Genomic DNA, 18,191 nt, shown 5'->3' on the forward strand with positions numbered 1-18,191 from the left:
TAGGTTACCGCCAGGATGTGCTCAACTGCTGTCTCGGCAGAAAACGGCAGAAAACCGGAAGGAACTATACGAGTGAGGGCGCAGAATTGCAATAATGGCTTCCTTCCGGCTTAATTGGCTGACACTGCTGATACAGCTAAACGAGGCCGACAGCCCTGGCAGCACAGCAGACTCTTGCCTTTATCTGAATTTTTGGCAGGTAAATAAAAGGCCCCGAGTTCCAGTCTTTCAGGGCGCGTGCGCTGGCTATATTGAATACTGATGGTAATTGCCGTCTTATAAAGGCGCATAATTCAACTTTCAGATTGCTCTGCTCAAAGTATACTATAATGCTCTCTGGCCTTGCGAAAGTTCAGACAACCTACTTCCGTGTAGGAGCAGACTGCTCGGTGAACAGGTGTTTAGATAATTGGGAAAAGTTTTGTGTTTGTATTCTAAGCAATAATCAACTGCGGTAAGCATCAGCTGCTTAAATAGCCAATAATTAAGTAGCCCTATTTGTACATTTTCAGCAGCAAGGCTAACCGATAATTTTAGGACGTATACATTTAGAGGGTGTTGCTTTACAATGTAATTGACGCGTACTTAACGTTCCCCCTAAACGCTATCGCTAGCTGCTGCTAAAATATATTTGTATGGCCTGTCATTGATACCCGCTCAACACCTTCGAGCTATACTTAAAACCGGGGTCTCTATACTCTGAATTTAGTTGGCTGAGTAGCGGGGATTATTGTGGCGTCCTAGAAGAAACAAGTAATGCAATCGACTTTGCTGCTTTTTTCGTTTTTTAATCTGCAAGTGTAGAACTGTTCGCAGAATATTCCAGAGCTGAACCTTGCCGCGAACTGAAAGAGCACTTCTGAAAGGCAAACCAAACTCAACTAAAACGTTAGTTGATATTTCAGAAGTAGTTTGCAGACGAGTGCAGATCTTCTTTGTGGTGGCTTCGGGATTGGCTCTCGCTGGTCTCTGCAGTGGCATATACGCGCGGCGGAGCGGAAGGTTTTCTGCGCGAATACATATAACAAAGTCGCCTCCAGCTGTGGAAGTCGACCACATAGTCTTCTAAACCCGACGCTTAATGATTGAGGCTGACCGTATTACACATAAAACTGATTTTTTTCTCCTTGTCGTTCTGTCCTCCTACGACGACACCTGATATGTCTTCCAGCATAGCGGAATCGTGTAGGCACCGTCAGAGCGAGCAAGGTAGGCTGCGAGGCCATGTGGCGCTGCTGCGGCCTACGCGTTACCTTGATTTTAGAATGTTGGCACCTCTACAGATTCCAGTGTTATTACCATAGCAGAGCAGGCAACCGCCGGTTGCTGCAGACTCCACCAAGCTTGACGCATGTGCCCCCTTCGAAAGTCGCGGCAGGCTGTACTTTACTGCCACAATTGGTGCATGTTGCACCTGTAGAGAAAGAGATCAATTCTCATAACGGTGTTAGACTCTGAGACGTGATTAACACATTAACAAACGGACACTAAAAACTGAGAAGAGAATTCAATGAGAACCCTTGCAGAAGAGTAGAAAACAATTGAAAGGACGTTTTTTTTCCCCATGTAAATAGCCTGACGTCAAATGTTTCTGTAATGAAAACGTTAACTTTTTCTGATAATTAAAGCAAGAAAGTTATAAAAGCGTTGCTCAGCATGATTTCCGGCACAAGCGTGTGGGCCTTTATGGCGAAGAATGCGCATATTTAAACGGTGCATCGGTCAGATTAACCTCGAAAAAGGCGTTGCTCCATAAGTGTCTGCACCGCACTGGGCCGAAGCTTTTGACAGGCCAGGACCCGCATTCGCAAAAGCGTTTTAATGCGAGCATTGCTCGTAAGAGGAAATAAACACCAATAATCGTGCTGTACAGATTCGAGAAGGCGGGAGGCAAATGACAAATGGGGGCTCCTACGATCGAAAGGCTTTGCGAATTCAGCACTAGAACGTCCGAGTTTCGCTTTTATTTATTTTTTATTTGTTATTTTGCAATTGTTCGTTTAATGTTAAACAAGAGTCGACTCTTAATTTGCGCATCAAACATTTTTGTAATACTATCACTCTTTCCAGTCGTTCTCGTGGTCTTTTTATGAACTATGATCACTGTAGTTGCATATAACTGGGCTGCAGCAGCTTTAAGCGATCCTCGTGCAAAATGTTTTTTTTTAAGCCGCATGCCACATCCGTTAAGTACAAAAGTTCAGTCCTATTTCGTTATTTAAGTCGGAGATTAAAATGCAATTTAGTAGCTACAAGCTAACGCAAAGAAAATCGTCCCTAAAGTAAGTAGCGCATTGCGTCTTCGCAGTGTTACATTATACCGACACAAAAATGATGCAACACAACATCCGATAACGCGGTGTGAGGCGCGCGCGACGTAGCTGCATGACGTGCAAAATAGCAAGCTTTTCGACACGCAGGCAGCGTTGACAAACTTCTTTGCACCGTGAAGCAGAACTTCAACACGTAAAGAAGGACAAGAAGAGGAAATAAACTGGGCGAATTATCAACAAACACAGCATGACATTGTTTTGTCGTCGGCGGCGAAGAAGTGCCGGTGTTGTCAGAACAACATAAATAAACAGCTACCGTGATACCAGCCTGGGTACAAATCCTTTTACATCCTTTCTACGTATAATGAATGCAGTGTTGACGACTACATGCGAACGTGTGCAGGTCGTTCGACCATCCTGCAGGACGTGTAAGAAACTACAATCTATCGCGGCATCGAATCCCGGCCACGGCGGCCGCATTTCGATGGGGGCAAAATGTGAAAACACCCGTGTACTTAGATTTAGGCGCACGTTAAAGAACCCCAGGTGGTCGAAATTTCCGGAGTCCCCCACTACGGCGTGCCTCATAATCAGAAAGTGGTTTTGGCACCTAAAACCGCATAATTTAATTGTCAACTACAATCTCGCCATTTTTTGCCTTTAACAATTCTGCGACGAAATCATCCGTGAATTGCGGTGCTAGATAAGAGGAGACGGGAAACCAAATGTACACGTTTGTGTTGACGTAATAAAACGCATTTTATGCAAGTGCGTACTCCCGTAAACAAGGCCCAGATTCACAAAAATGCTCTTACACTAAAAGTTTTCGTAAGTGAAAATTCCGACCAATCCTGATGCCGGCTGCCTTCGCTAATATAATAAGGCGGTTGGTCAATGGCATAGTGGACTTGCGAAAAAAAAAAAAAGCTTTGTGAATTCGGCCCTTAACAACTACATTACCGCGTTTTTTTTTTTTTTTTGCGAAATAAAGGTATACCCGATCAGCGCGTGTATCAGTATAGCCTATCCACTTTTCACACAGAACCACGGGCTCTGAACCAACCGAACCAACCTGCAATCCATCCTTTCGGGTTCAGACCAGAGCGCTTCTGTTTCAAAACATATTATATTCCAAAGACGCTAAGTCACTAAGCTGAGATACTGAGACTTTGGCACCTTCTATTTCTTGAGCCTATCTTATAAAGAAATCATGCAGATATTTATTTGAACCCCTGCAACGTTCATGCGCGAATATACCTATGCAGAAATGTGAAAAATTAATTGTGGTTGCCATATACTTGCATGCCGCTAGTATAACTAAACTGTGGCTGGGATAATTTCACCATTTTGTGCAGATTAGGTTCACTTCTTTCGTTTCGTCAGTGGTTCTAGTGACGCTGCGCCAACGTAATAGTCGTCGCTCATTAGGTGTATGACAAGAAAAGAATGAAATCGGATTAAAGTAATCGTTACATTACAGCGGCCTAGCCATGGGAAACATTTCGTGCCGGAAAGTGGGCGCCCTGCCGAGATCAAAGGAGGACACTGGCCAATGCTATAGGGCTGCGATGGCACTGCAGCAAACGGTGTCAGCAAGAAATCGTGCCGCACCTTTGCAGCTCGATCGTACTTTGAGCGGTAGCATTTCTGCACTGTCAACGCTCTTTATTTCAGGTTATAATAATGAGAGTTAGTGTGTTCCACTGCTCTTGGGTTGAATTTATCATCATGCGTTGAATTAAGAAAACGGGATGATTATTACTCCAGTGTGTGCGCAGCGTAATAGCGCTTCATGATTTTATATCATCTGTATTACTCTTCTTTTTATATACCAAAGAGACACCTTTTATCACTATCTTTATGTTTGTCTTGCTGAGCCTACCGTCTTACACGACTAGCTGCTTCGTTGTTGCGCTTTTGTCAGCACTGCTTTTCTGATGGTAATCGAAATTTTCTTGAAAGATTTTTTAGTGGTATTCAGCCAGTTTACAGATAACCGTCTGTATACAGTCTGCTTGGATGGTTCGTCTTGTCTGGAGAGATGGAGGTGGAGCTTCTTCTGAAGAAAGCAAGCTGGTAGTGAAAACGACGAATATTGAGCTGCACTGCGAATACAGTTCTTGCGTGCTTCATTATTAAAATGCGCGTGGCTGTTCTTTGCTCACCATATACACTAACGCTTGGCCGTACCATTGCGGTAAGCGGCCATAGTGCGGCCACTCTGCAGTTTACGTCGCATGAGTCAACTCAATCTTTGGGGTAGGAAATTCGATGACAGTATATTACTCAGCGTAAGTTACAAGTAAATTTTTATCGTTTAGACTTCCCTATTGTGTTAAAGGTGTCGTGTTCAGAGCCATCTTAAGTTAACTAACAAATGAACAAACATTTCACGTCTTGAGTACCGCTTTATGTTGAATGCAAGAGCAAAGATCGCTGCACACACGCGCAAAAAAAAATTAAGCATGTCTTTTCCACAAATTCACAGCTACAGATTAATCGTAGCAGCGGACAGAAACCTATTTCCCCCTTTCTTTTACCTAAAAGAAAACGCTTCTTGCATTTATGTCAAAGTGTGACCATGATTCCAAGCTACAGAATTGTTTTGTATGCCCCGACCCTGCCTAAGATCAGCTTGCATATATAGCTCTGTGTGATTCTCATCTCCACTGCGCTGCTTTGATTCCCACTTCCCTATACTCGGTGTACCAAGCCAGAGATTTAGAACCGCAGGCTGATCGCGCCGCCTTTCTTTCTTAAAAGACTTCATTTCTCTCTCTCTCTCTTTACGGCTAGGTCGACATTAGCTTGGCAGACTGTCTAGCGGATATGCTAGCTTCACAATTAGAAAAAGGGCAACGCGCAAAAAAGCCTTGGAGCGTCTCACAATGCCAATTGTGATGCCTCGTAGTTACCTTTCTTCTTCAGATTTCATAGTCTTGAGTGTGCTTTATTGCTAACAAACCTTACAGAACAAATTCAATACGCCTAAACGTGCATTTGAAGGGAATTTCTTTCAACATGAAACCATCCACGTAACTTGTGGCGTGAGAGAATTGCAGACAACCCATTTTAGATAAATAAGAACATGTTGTCACAAGAATATGTGAGCCGCGCAGTCACATTATTGGCAATTTTTGTCATTCTAGAGCGACCAGTTGCTTTTATCTGTAGTTTGGAGCACATGGGCACTTTCCATGTGGACTCAATAAAGGTCATGGCGCGACCACGTTGCTTGAAACGTTCCTTGACCTCGTTAATGTTCTGTTAGGTCGAAACTGGGTAGCATTTGCACTGATTTTGTACCTAAGAAATGTCTGCGATTCTTAACCATGACATACAGGCTTTATAGAATCGTAATTCATGGTACACTTTACATATTGTCTTCAAAAGTCGCAAATAAGCTGTGAAAATTGGCGATGGTTAAGGGAGCCCATATAACTCAATTTGGCCTCCCACGGACCTCCCCACAAGGACATTGTTGTTTAGGTTGCGGATGTGGATGTATCAGTATGCGGATAGTACGACATTATTGTAGGAACGCGGAAGTTTAGAAGCAGCATCAGCTCAAAAAAAAAGAATATAGTCCACAATATAGGCAATGTCCAAAATATAGGCATGGGCACGTTCCGAATTGCTCGACAGGGAAGCTATTGGCTAAGTTCTGGATATATTGACCGTTTATCAGTCACTTTATTACGTCGTATATATGTTCGTAAATGATCATAATAACTTGAAGTTATTGTGATATAGCAATTAAATATGTGAAGCCCAGAAGTAAGTTCAATTTACGGTGAAATGAAACTGATCAGACCAAATCAAATTTATTGGACACCACAGGGATGTCGAGTGACGCTGACAAAAAGCCCATGCAAAGGCTTGACTAGAGGTCTAGGCCCGCTACAGAGACTTGAGATTTAGAGACAGTGAAACACAAATTGCACAAAAGCACAAATTGGCATAATAATATGTACTCAACAGCTGTAATATCATTTACACAATGTATATAAAAAACAAGCACCATTTATGTATATAGACACTCACTCTGCACACGAAAAACAATTGCATTGCATAGCGGGATAAATGCACATAGTCATCATTGTGTTTATTCTAAAGATCATGTGCAGTGTCAAAAACAAGAGGCAAATTATATGGCAATCTTTGCGGACCGCAGTTAGAACGGGGTTTTGATATGAACTATTGTCTTCCGGTGTGAGTGCTGTGTTTATTGTGCTTGTGTCTGAAATGTACCAATGTTGTAATAATCAGGCTGCCTTCCCTGACCCTACTTTGTATTTTCTTAGTAGTATATTATTTTGTGGCTCTGTGATTGGAATTATGCTGAGGGTGATAAAAGCCTGTGCGGTACGAGTATCGCAAGAACTACAGAGAATATTGTCGGGTGGTAGTGAAAGTCACAAACACAGTAGCAAAACCGTAAATGGCGAAACTATATCTTTACTGGGCGAACTTGTGCCCAGAAAAACAGGCTACACTAAAAGCACAATGACAGCGGCGAACATAGTCGGAGATTGTCGAAAATCTGATCTGCCGGTCAAACGCGTCGGTTTTTAAGCACAAGACATCGCAGGTTCCGGAGTAATCGACGGTGCCCGCATGTCTTCCAGAAAGTTCCATACAATTCGCGTCGCACATGCAATCAGATTACACTAGCTTTGGTGACAACAAAACCATCGATAACATTCGAGAAACTTCCGATACGTGCCGGCGCGTCCCGCGCTGAGCGATAGCATTTGTTAGGCGATGAACAGCGGTCACCCGAAAAAGGTAAACAAATACGCGTGTCAGTATGGTGAAGAAAAGCACGCTGCTGAATTACGTGTAACTGTCTCATGTTAGCAAATGTGATACAGTGCCCCAAGTTAAGAAGAAGTAACTAATAATCGAATACAGCTGAACATTACATAAAATATTTTCAGTGTGTTGTTGCAGGGCGTATCACAAGCTTGATAATATACCCGATACATTTCACAACTTGCGCGTAATCATTGTACATGGTTACTCGAAGATAAATGTTCATTTACAACACGAACAACTTATACAACAAAGGAGTAGGTTTTTAGTGTCAGCTTTGCATAAGACGTTGCGCAAACCATACAAACGTGTGGTATACGCAAATTTTGCGAAATGATGTAGGTTCTCCGTATCATGATCCTTCTATTAGTTCTCAGCGGACGCCATGAAAAGTTAACCAGTAAGGAAAGCAAAATCAGTTATTGAAAACATATGCTTCACAGATTTTTAATCGTTTTATAACGACATATGAATTGTTAGCTTTACTAGCTGTTTTAGGGAGACGGTGAAGTCTGTAGGCGGCGCCGGCCCCTCTTTTTCTCCGACACGATAAATGCGCACAAATCACGGCCAATTGTTCAAGCAAAAGCAAGAAAAAGTACCGTGGCATATTTGTAATGCATATAAAATATAAATCTCTCTGGAAAGTGCAAACTATCTCCTTTCTGAGTCCCAAGTTCCGAACACAACCGAACACAGAAACAGCGGGTCCGCGGAAATACTGAATATTCTTGCGCTTGCTTCCTTATTTTGCTTTCTTCGTTTACAACGGCACCAGCATTATTTGAAAGTACTTTAAAAGAAATTACGCTTGTAATTATTTAATTGTCAATCTTCGGTTAATTCCAATGTATCTTGGTACGTTCGCATAGTATCTAAAATACTATCTCTATTCTGTGCCTCAACTACTGCAAGAATTCTAGCACTTAAATAGTGTCACGTGGTTTGCTGAATTTTGTTTGTTATCAATTTTTACAAGGATGAGAAAGTTGTAATAATGCTGTGTATCAAATTGCTGCCTGTGGTTCAGTCAAGCATTAAATGGCTTAAGCAGCTTTGGATGTAAAATGATATACAATGTATTAATAAATAGAGAAGCAAATAATGAATGTGTATATTGACAACGTAAAGGTGATTATACGCGAAAACGTCCCTATAACCTTTGCTAAATGGACAAAGGTCGACTCTTACTATATGATATCCTATTCCGTATTTACCTCTTCGATGTTAATGGCTATTTTTGGGGGCAGGGGGCAGAATGAGACTATTTTTGTAAAGTAAGCTTTAGCAGTAGCAGCTATGTTGGTTCACATATTTTGTTTCCGACTCGGTACATGATTTCCATAATTAAAACACTGGCCAATGCAAAACCAATAAAAGGAGTTTTGAAGCAACATTAGTGCAAATTAATGCCAAACGTTTTTCTAACTTTATTTACCCAGGGCAGTTTTACAGCTAGGAATCCAAAAAGCAAAAAAAAAGAAGTTTTTAGGTTGCGTCAATTTTACAGTCCCCGAAGATAAAGCATTGGCGAGTTTTTTTGTGTGTGTGTTTTATAAAACGCAGCCGTACTGTTAGTATTTCTGTGCTGGCAACCAGCAGTCTGCTGCAATAGGTCCTCCACCCACAGAACGATAAATGTCGGCCCATAAAACCGTGTTAAATTTACATATGCGTTTGTACACAGCCAGTCACGCAACACTTCATTATGAACGAATCTGCCGCGGCGTTTCTTGAAGCAACGGAAACTCCCCTTTGTCTCGAAGAGCACTAATGCGCGCGTCTTTGCACTCGCCGTGGCAGACAGTAGAGCCCGCTAGGAACAGCGGATTTCGTCGTTCTGACAACGTCGGCAGTTCATTTTTCGGCTGTGTAGCCGGTGGGCTGCGTTTGTTCTTGAAGAAGGAATAAAATAAGTAGAAAAATGATATAGAAGCAGCCCAGCGTGACGAAATACTTGGTTCGTCACTCGGCGCATTCTGCATCTAAAGGAAGCGCTCAACTTAATGGGGACGCCGAGTTTGTTTTATTCTGTACTATGCAGTTTGGACGTTACCGTACACCGACAGAGTTGTCCATTTACCCTTTTCATATCGAGAACGGCTCAGCCGTACCAATGAATTAAAATATATTCATTAAAAATCAAACGGTCAACTGTTCTTGCGAGCAGGTGTTAGTCAATCGGGTTGTTGCATTTATTAGCGATGGCGGTTGGCTAATCCCAAACAACTCTCCCAAACGAAAAGCTTGGTCAGTTGTTCCCACCGTCTTCTGGTTCCATGCGTCTAATGGATTCTACAGGTTTGGTGGCCCTCTCATGACAAAATATGCTTAGTTCATGTACCTAGAACTTGTTCTAAGCAGTGCGTAAATCTCACAGGTATTTAAAAAAAAAACTAGAATACATTCTGACAAAAAGAGGCAGTGACAAAAGATTACCTTTACGAGAGCATAACTTCTGAACACGTATTTATGAAAAAGGTTCTTACGCTAGAGCTATTAACAGCAGCGCAGCCAATCGCAATGTTCGACATTATATTAGCAAAGGCGGCCGCGGCCGTTGGCAAACAGAATATATAGGAATAAAATTTTGTGAATTCGGCCCCTGAATCGCAGTTTTGCAAGCATAGCCACATCATATAAAGGACGTGTGCCTAAACTTGTCTAAGCCGAGAGCTAGCCGTGCTGCAGTTAGCCTGGTCGGCTAACTGCAGCAGATCAGCATACCGAACGGCATATTTACGTAGTTTTGCGGTTAGGGTTCATTGGTTAGATTCCAGCACCAGTTTGACAATTTTCGGGACTGGTTTGGTTGGTGAATTCGCTAAGCACAGTGACACGTAACTACGAAATGTCACTGTCTCAAAATTTTGTGGTAATTTCAAATTTAGTAGCCTCAGCGGTTGTTCAACTCTGAATTCCTTTATTGCGACCTCAGTCACTCTGACTCCTATCAACGTATCCCCCCCCTCCCCCTTGTTTGGCACCTTGCGCAAAACCCTGTGCAAAGTCCCACTGCTCTATAGGCAACGGACGACTACAACGTGACAAAAATGATGACAACAGCGGCAGTATGACGATGACACGATGACAACGACCACACAACGACATGATGTCTGCGGTATGACGACGACACTTTAGTGACTCGCATCCAAGTAAGCGAAGAGCCGTGCTTGAGAAAGGAATGTTTAAAATTACCGATCCGCTCAAAGCCTCGGTGCCAGCGACTTACTGCATTGCGTGCCAGCCAAGCTGCGTGTGCGCAGTAGCTGCTTCGGTTACCGAAACATACGCACAGACGCCACCCTTCCAGAGTGCCCGCCGCGCAGGAAATTCCGCACAAACTATCAGTAAGTTGCGCAACAGCTCAGTGGTTAGCACGTTAGACCCCAACTGTACATTCTCGCAGTGACCTGAGTTTGATCTCCATTGTTTGCGGCGGGCGAATATGTTTTTCTTCGCCGTAAGGCGAGGGTGAAGCGGTAGGCGAGTGATCTTTTTGGATGAAATCTTTTGGATGAAAGAATGTCGTTGAATCCAACGTTTCCACACGGGAATTTAGCTTCGTCAGGGCAGCAATCGCGAAAGCAGTTGCTGCCCCTCACTGTTAATAGTTTCAAACCTGTTCAACTAATCACTTCAAGTTAATTCAGATAATTTAATGAGTTCAATTACTGTTGAAGTTAATCACTCCAAGCACTGTTAATCTCTTCAAGCCTCCTACTTCTTGTCAACGCTCTTTGCCTAGTGCCACTTCTGAAATCCATGACCCTTAGAGTATGTGTGACGCAAAAAAATATACCACACAAGTTACCAAGCGTGGAAGCTGCGAGTTAGCTGCGTCCCCTTCCCAACTGCGCATAGACACATAGGCATACGTTCAAATGTCAGTAGTGAAGATCAAGGTTTTACTTTTCTCCTCCATATGACGAGGGTGAAACTGAGGCTGAGGTGGTGGCCTGATGACGATATCCAATGCGGTCGGAGAAACGGGAAGGAAAAGCGAATGGATGAATGTGACACAGCAAAGATAATTTTGGGCCCTTAACTGTTGTCGAAGTTGTGGGGTCTTCGGGTCTCACAGGAGTACCGATCACCGCGAGTTTGAGCTTAGCGAGCCGTCAGCCTCTAGCACCGCTTCGCGCGAGCTCAGGCCGCAAAGGGGCTACCGAGTGACGCACGCAAGAACACAGTTGCCATGAGCTAGCGGAAACCGTTTATTGTATCCGGCGGCACCCGACACTGCACCAGCGCCCGGTCCCGGGGTGGCGGGGAACCAAAGCGGTCCCGCAGCAAGGGCGGAGAATACAGTCAGGGGCGCCTATAGCACGTCGCTGCGAGAGCTCAGGCTCACGTTGGGACACGCCGCTAGCTCAGGGCAATACTGTGTTCTTGCGTGCGTCGCTACTTAGCCCCTTTGCGACCTGAGCTCGCGTGCAGCGGCGCTAGCGCCTATAGCACGTCGCTGCGAGAGCACAGGCTCAAGCTGGGACACACCGTTAGCTCGGGGCAATACTGTGTTCTTGCGTGCGTCGCTGGGTAGCCCCTTTGCGACTTGAGCTCGCGTGCAGCGGCGCTAGCAGAGGCGCTAGCGCCTATAGCACGTCGCTGCGAGAGCACAGGCTCAAGCTGGGACACGCCGCTAGCTCAGGGCAATACTATGTGCTTGCGTGCGTCGCTCGGTAGCCCCTTTGCGACCTGAGCTCGCGTGCAGCGGCGCTAGCGCCTATAGCACGTCGCTGCGAGAGCACAGGCTCAAGCTGGCACACGCTGCTAGCTCGGGGCAATACTATGTTCTTGCGTGCGTCGCTGGGTAGCCCCTGTGCGACCTGTGCTCGCGTGCAGCGGTGGTAGCAGCGGCGCTATAGCGCCTATAGCACGTCGCTGCGAGAGCACAGGCTCAAGCTGGCACACGCTGCTAGCTTAGGGCAATACTATGTTCTTGCGTGCGTCGCTCGGTAGCCCCTGTGCGACCTGTGCTCGCATGCAGCGGTGCTAGCAGCGGCGCTAGCAGATATAGCACGTCGCTGCGAGAGCACAGGCTCAAGCTAGGACACGCCGCTAGCTCAGGGCAATACTATGTTCTTGCGTGCTTCGCTCGGTAGCCCCTTTGCGAACTGAGCTCGCGTGCAGCGGATGCTAGCAGCGGCGCTAGCAGCGGTGCTAGCGCCTATAGCACGTCGCTGCAAGAGCACAGGCTCAAGCTGGCACACGCCGCTAGCTCAGGGCAATACTATGTTCTTGCGTGCGTCGCTCGGTAGCCCCTGTGCGACCTGTGCTCGCGTGCAGCGGTGCTAGCAGCGGCGCTAGCACCTATAGCACGTCGCTGCGAGAGCACAGGCTCAAGCTGGCACACGCCGCTAGCTCAGGGCAATACTATGTTGTTGCGTGCGTCGCTCGTAGCCCCTTTGCGACCTGAGCTCGCGTGCAGCGGCGCTAGAGGCTGACGGCTGACGCGGACCTGTGGGTCAATAAGCTCAAACCCGCGGTGGTCGGTACTTCTGTGAGACCCGAAGACCACACAAAGTAAAACTTGAAGAGTAGATAGGAACGCAAAATTAAATGACTTACCTTACCAGAAAATGGTTTGTTAAGGAAGGAGCATTCTTAAGTGGCCTCGAAAAAATTGTGCTCACATAGAAGCACATGTGCAAACAAACAAACAAACAAACAAACAAACAAACAAACAAACAAACAAACAAACAAACAAACAAACAAACAAACAAACAAACAAACAAACAAGGAAGCAAGCAAGCAAACAAGCAAGCAAACAAACAAACAAACAAACAAGCAAACAAACAAACAAACAGACAAAAAAAATGGACACAGGTCGCAATGAACATTTTAATGCGGTTCATTGCAGTGGTCTACAAGAACAGCGTCGTCCACCTCAAAAGTACTGGTTGCAGTAAACGCGTTTGTAGTGCTACGATAACTCCCCATTTCACATTGCTTTCTTTTTTCTTTTTTTGCAACACAGAGGAGACGTTCGATAGCCACGGTATTCTTATACGGCGGTCATTTGCAGCGAAATAGAAAATGTGGCATAGGCATAAGCAAGGGCTATTTAGAGCTGACATGACCGGATCTCATGCTTCAATAGCGCACCTCTACATTCCAAACACATTCCAAATTTCATTTCTACATCGCATAAGGTAATACCTGTCACACGAGCATCTGTAGAGCATTCAACTGATTGTTTATTGACTCTATATCAAATTTTTTACTGCTTTTCATGCACCTTTAACATTATCAGGTGATTGCCGATTTCGTTTGGCAATACTGCCATACCCATTCCATTTACTGTCATGTACTTAAAAAAAAAAAAAACTACTAGAAGTCGACTGAGTACCAAGTAATTTTGGCTTTCTAACTACTTTTCGATTGGTTGGATGGCACATTTTGAAGCGCGATTCACCAAAAGCTACGCGTCGGACGCTCAGAGTCAAAAAACGTTGACCATGCAGGGCAAATGATTTCTTTGAATTGTTGAGTTCATAAAATCCACTTTTTTGTGTGAGGGAACGAGGAGGTGAAAAGAAGTGAAAATGAAAAAAAAAACACCGTTAGAAAACTAGGTAGCCAGCACTTTCAGTGTGCGCAGTGTACTATACAGTAAAATACATTCTTGGCCCGAGCAGATGATTCGTTTTCGCTTTATACGTTGCCACAGGCTGACATCTTGCAGACGCACGACTCGACAGCTGCAGAGGCTGTGGAATCGCGCGTTTGCAAAACGTTTGCACTTTGGCCAGCGATGCTGCCGGCCAAAGTACCTGAACTTTTTGACAATGTGACGGAGGATGAGACCTTCCATGACTGCGAGTGAAGTGCAATAAATGCCGGTTTCCTGCGCCTAAGAGGTGCGTTGGTGCAATTTTTATTCTGCTAGAATTTGCAGCTCGTAAAAATGTTTACGGAAACTTATTGCCCTGAAATGGGGTGAGCATGACACTTCGCGATGAGTGTGTTCGTGATCACGCTTGAGCATGTCGACCGAGCTAAAATAGGTGCGGCTTATATAGCAATCTATATCAATATCAGCTCTTATGTATCAATTTTGTCTTCGAAAGTCTCAAAAACATAGAAGCTACTTAATACAGAAGAAATTTTTTTTTTCACTAAGGTTCTGAAGAGAAACTCGCAACCGTATAGCGACAATCCTTTGTTACATTTACTATGTAGTAAGCGGAAGTGAAGGGTGTGATCGTCGTTCATGGTAATAATGAGGACAAAATGCACAATTATTCAATGATAGCGCCTTTTCGTTATGACATGCTGCACACTTTAGTATGATAGTGCTGGACCACTAAATTTTCGCTTGTCGTGCTGCGCATTACACATATTTGGTAAACGATTCAGAAATAATGTATTCGTTGAAAACAACAGAGGAAGGTCCTAAAGAACTTTTTCGCAGAGATATCTTGACGGCCCACAGACGACAAAGTAATTGCAGCAAATAAGTTCAGTGCACTTTACAAGTCAAATGTAGAAGTTGAGAGGCACAGAAGAGCATTGTTGCAAGTACCTTTGATTTTAGCAACATATCTGTATTGCCGAAGTTGCTATTAGTTTAGAAGACATCTAACATTTCGATAACCAGCTCTTCTACGCCGGACCGTGTCCGGGCTATGGAAAACGCCCTCTAGTACTGCGCAACGTAACGCTGCACACGGTGGTGGAAATGGACAACACTGTTGTTCGCCCTTACCCACCACCTTATCCTCCTCCTTTAAAAAAATGTACAGTTCATACTGCCGAGCGTGGAAAAACGGATTGGCGTTTGGTGCCACCAGGTACATATCACCGTGGATGGCGGTCTTAAGCTATAGCGCTTTTCTGCGTAGAAACATAATGTGAAGCGAACTTGATTGAATGTTCCGTAACACGATTGTGGTCGCTGTTGTTCGCACGACACAGGCGTGTTTGTATTTGACGGACGGTCAACAGAAAGATCTAGCTTTTGTTGAACATGGCTACGTATATGAAAAATGAAGGCATCGGATTTCTCACGCGCTCAATTTTGCTGCAGACGTATATGTGCGTGTGGCACTTCACAGAAAAGTTGCACCGAATGCTTGTTCAAGATGGGAACACCAGGGACGAAATGAAGGAAGCGAGGCGCACCTTGCTCCATTCAGTTTGCCCTTGCTGCCGTAGTTCTCGTGGAAAGCACTTAGTTATATATCACGTCGAGTGCATATTACATGTCATAGCTTACCGTAACAACTGGCAGCCGGCTAGCCGGGAGAGATATCCTCTTCGGCAGGTCGCTGTCAGGATTATTCCACAGAACGCGTGTCATCCCGAGACGCCTTACGAGCATATACGACGGAGGACGCAGGGCGCAAGCTCACGCACACGCAAGAGGGACCCGGCGCCTGAGCGGCTGCGAGGAGCGCGACTGCCGCGTGAGCCCGTGGACAAGAAGCGCGTCGGGCCCCTTCCAGGCGAAGCCACGTGTGCGGAGCCGTGGAACGACTCAGCCAGCGGTTCGTCGGGGCGACGTGCCTGAGCAGCGGTGCATCCTCTGGACATGTCTTTACGGTTGCCCAGCGCCGCATCGGAGCTTGTCAGCGGCGGCGGTGCGGGCAAGAGGCGGCGGATGAACAGCGTTCGCCTCGATTAATGGTGCGAACAGCGGAACCAACCTTGGGCCGGCTGGCGGCTTCCCGCGGGTTTCTGCCCCACCGAAGACGTGCTACGGTTTCTTGCTTCGGTGCCGACCGCAGCTTCCCCCGGTCTCGATCGGCTGCCGCCGCCAAGGCGTCCACTCGAGACGGGCACGCTCTCCGAGCGCGCACTCCAGGCCGGCTGGATGCATGCGGCGCGCGCGTCTCGGCGCCGTGACTCGCCGGCTACGGCACTTAGAGTGGGCAATGGGTGATAAGCGCGCCTAGTGAGCGCCTGTGCGTGAAAAGGTGAATGTTGGCGACGCACCTTGTCAGTTCCAATAAGGCTTGCCGAAAGGAATGGATGGCACTGGATGTAAACTCGTAATGATCCAGGTTTCACAGAAGAACTCGCTCCAGAATCGAGGGAACAATAGATTAATAAAAAAGTATCGTTGAAGCGTGAACAACAACCGGCCTGATAGCCAGCTCCAAGTAACGTAGAATGTCGCAATGAAGACTAGGCCTGCCAGAAACTGGGCAAATCAGTTATTTCACATCCGCACGATCGAACTCAACCTCGCGCTAAGTAGCCCAAACTAAGTCATGCTGCGTAATGTGAGGTTGTAAAGCCAACTTGTGTTTCACGTTAAGTGTCCTATACCATACATTTACGGGCTAAAAGTGACGCTAAGAAAACTTGTTTAGCAAGGAAGGGGGGAGACGAGTCTCTTAGTGTGGCCACGACTGCTTTTCTCCTAACCAAAGTGATAAAGAATTAAACCAAGTTTATACTTTGTCGCAGCATTTGAACCCTTTAAACGGAACACGTAAAAGTGAACCAGAAATTGTTTCCCTTGTGCCTGTATATTTACATACACAAATAAAGAGGCGTGCAGTAGCGGTGTGTTTTTTTGGTGTAATATTATTTGTTGCAAATTACGTTTAGTCCGGCTAACGAAATACGATACAATAGTGCTTGCTAAGGGTGGAAGGATGATGAGTGGTCCCGCCTCCGAGTCAGTGACCGCCTCGCTCCAAGTAGACGCCTTAGCTATCCCATAACGCAAGGCAAGTCACGTGCACTCGGCCATTTCCATGCTCACTCCTTAAGTACCGAGAAAGCACAACACTGCTTAGCGTCGGTTATCTGACGAGAACTGGCGTGTTGAGTACGATGTAAACAATGCCTGACACGAATATTAAGACAGTATTTCCAAGTTCTTATTCACGCAAACAAACGCAAGGTTTTCGTCATCTTTCATCGTCGATTAATAACTTTAACGGCATATAAGTTTGAATTCTGTAAACTCATGCCACCTCACAAAATTCAAGGACGACATTAAAGGTTATTTGGGCAGTGTATTAACTTCGTGAAAAAATAACGTTGAGGAGCATGTGGTTCACGGAAATGTAGGACACACTAACACATGGGTTAAATATTGTTGCTCAGTTATTTATTCTCAGGTCGTGAGGGTTACGACCTAATGACACAAACTGGCCCGTGGTTAGGTTGCATGAGGTCCGTGACTGGAAACAATTCTCGGGCAACCATCGGAGCGAATACAGCGCATGCACCGTATTTATTAAAAATAAATTCTTAATTATTAAAGTAATAAATAAATTACATTCAAATTATTGACTAAACGGCTTTAGAAATCAGATGGCGCTATAAGAAGTGAATAATCCCACGAACCTACAGCAAGCATCATAAAGAATGCCATAAGGCATCTTGCAAGGAAACATTAAAACATTTATCGGAAACTGGTACTACTCGACGGAAGTTATCGTCTCATCAATCCCCACCCTTTACCTTCGTGCCCTTGCCATCCAATTACTGCGACCGACTCGAGATCCAGCGACTCAACCACAGGATTTATCCTCCCCCTCACAGAAAGCTCAGCACTGAAGAGGCAGTCGCTCTCAGACTTATTCAGACCAACACATTCCCAAACCTACACAGGTACACCAAAATGCACCCACAAACATATCGCGGCATCTGTCCCTGGTGCGGCGACATACGCTTTACACTCCCTCACGTCTCGTGGGTGTGCGGGGGCAAACCTCAACGCTTAAAGACGCCTAGCACGTCATTTGAGCGGCGGGAGGTACAGCTGACCGGCGATACCCTGGCGGGACAAGAAGCTCTCGTCCAGCAAGTACGTCGAGCAGCCATGGCCAGTGGAGTCCTGGAATGAGGACACTACCCACGCGACCTCAAGCGCAATGACCTCGATGGTCCAAATAAATGTTTTCTCTCTCTCTTGGCACGAACTATTCATGACGTAAATTAATGCGGCCAGATGGCACACCCACCTTGTATCAATCGTCGCCTCGAGATGATATGTAGCAAAATGGCGAACAAAGTCTTATTTTAAAGATGGGTTGTTATTGCGGATCGTGTTGAAAAAAGGATACTGAAATAAGGATTGTCGGCGCAATGAACGTACAGGTGTATGAAGGGTTATTTGTATGGTCGTTGACACTAGAA

At 45.4% G+C, this 18,191-nt stretch overlaps 1 long non-coding RNA gene across 2 annotated transcripts in view; it reads right to left on the reverse strand.

Annotated features, from left to right (window-relative positions):
* The window catches only part of LOC142571353 (uncharacterized), a 67,075-nt gene extending 51,281 nt beyond the window's left edge, over positions 1-15,794 (reverse strand). Inside the window, exon 1 of one of the 2 annotated variants that reach the window (XR_012825861.1) lies at positions 15,310-15,794. This is a non-coding gene — a long non-coding RNA (uncharacterized LOC142571353). The remainder of the gene's footprint in view (positions 1-15,309) is intronic. The other variant, XR_012825862.1, reaches the window with a different exon arrangement.
* Between the last annotated feature and the right edge of the window lie 2,397 nt (positions 15,795-18,191).

The sequence above is a fragment of the Dermacentor variabilis genome, chromosome 1, assembly GCF_050947875.1.
Source record: "Dermacentor variabilis isolate Ectoservices chromosome 1, ASM5094787v1, whole genome shotgun sequence".
Classification (NCBI taxonomy): Eukaryota; Metazoa; Arthropoda; class Arachnida; order Ixodida; family Ixodidae; genus Dermacentor; species Dermacentor variabilis.